This window comes from Haliotis rufescens, unplaced genomic scaffold (assembly GCF_023055435.1).
Source record: "Haliotis rufescens isolate VD_foot unplaced genomic scaffold, xgHalRufe1.0.p SCAF_1, whole genome shotgun sequence".
In the NCBI taxonomy this organism is placed as follows: Eukaryota; Metazoa; Mollusca; class Gastropoda; order Lepetellida; family Haliotidae; genus Haliotis; species Haliotis rufescens.
The window spans coordinates 81,908,152-81,910,051 of NW_025963779.1; positions in this window are offsets into that span (position 1 = coordinate 81,908,152).

The following is a 1,900-nucleotide window of genomic DNA, read 5'->3' on the forward strand; positions in this document are numbered from 1 at the left end:
TATTCTACAGAAGGTCCCCGACACAAATCCATATACTGCATTATTTATAGGTCACATTATGAATTCATGGTTTCATGTGTTCAACACTTTGTTTACTTAATTCAAGTATGTAGCCATGTTAAATAATCATGTTTTCTGTAACAGATTTGTGGACCTGGGAAGATCCGGGTAGAAAATAGGTATCAAACAACCCATGCTTGCCGTAACAGGCGACTGTGATTGTCGTAAGATGTGACTAACGGGATGTCAATCACTGGATTGCTTGGTCTGGACTCGATTATGTTCAGACCGCCGTCATATAGCTGGAATATTGCTGAGTGAGGCGTTAAACAAAACACAAACAAACAAACAAAATAAAACAAGTAAAACAGGCATTTTAATGTCCACATTCTAAGAATTTGGATTTGCCATGGATACGTAGGCGTTGCTTGCTCTCACCTTCCCATAACTACCAGTTTGACGCCATCCGTCATAGACATCTCAACACGTGACCAAAGAACCTGAAACATCACGTACTTGTTCCCGCTAATGATGACACCTCAATTTGTTCTAGAGCTTTCAAGATCATTTAATTTTGACCTTTTTTTACCATACACTTAAATTCTCTTAAAATGCATAGTCTTGTAAACATCTTCTTTGAACTTGGGTGGTCGGGTAGCCTAGTGGTTAAAGCGTTGGCTCGTCACGACGAAAACCCGGGTTCGATTCCCGACATGGGTACAATGTGTAAAGCCCATTTCTGGTGTCCCCTGCAGTGATATTGCTGGAATATTGCTAAAAGCGGCGTACAACCAAACTCATTCACTCCTGAAACTGAAATTTGGCATATGTTTTTCCTTATGTTGACCTAATATTGTGTTCAAACTATTAGATTTTAGTGTTACATTTTAGTCCTCAGTATTTTTCAGAAAATTTGAATATCAATGCTGATAACAGCGTTATCACTATCCCCTGCCATTAGAATTGTTTTTGTTCGTATAGTCGTGACTATAAACTATAAAAAACAACAACCTGGGCCGCTGTGTCATCAGAAAATAAAAGATTAAATGTGAAATTAATACACACAAAAGGCTCCTTCTCTGGAAAAAAAGTAACTCAGACTTTGTAAGTATCTCTAAGATAAACTAACTTCAGTAGTTTCTGAGAAAGCTTGTCCCCATTGCACACTATGCACTGAGTTGAAAAGCATGGAGCAAGGGCCATAACTCGGTAAACAAATTCATTTCCGACACCAATTTTCGAACTCAGTTTAGATCATGGCCAGCAACATCAGTGTGTGAAATTTCATTTGTCTGCCTTAAATAGTTTTTGAGAAAATTTGACCCCTTTGAGAAACGGAGGAAGGGTGGAAGGACGGACGGGCGGCAAGAATATCATTGCAACGGCCAGAAAAGAATGGCCCAGTTTGTAGTGAAAGAGTGTTGTCGTGTTCATGTACCCACTAGAAAACGTCGGACACTCTGCTTCACACACATCTTCATGTTGTTGAAGGGGGGGGGGGGGGGGGGGGGGGTAGAGTGAGCTGGGGACAACGCCGCCTTTAACAGTGTTCCAGTTCTATCACGGCGTCTCAGCTTATTGTGGCAGGAAAACCCGAAGTGATGAAACCCACAAGTACGGAATTGTACTGAAAAACAAATTTTGTTTAGGTTTTAATTTTTCGTACATCTTCCCCAAGCACCTCACAGCGATATCCCGTTCGCTGAGCTATATACCATTACCGAGAGTGTAACGAAGGTGTCACGCGCTGGGAAGGAGCTTGCATCTTCCCTAGGCAAGGGAGGTAACTGATTTGTGGAAACTGGACTTTTAAAGTCTATTAACTCCCTTGCATCATGCAAGCTCCTCACAGCGATATCCCGTTCGCGGAGCTCTCTATACTATTACCGAGAGTGTAACG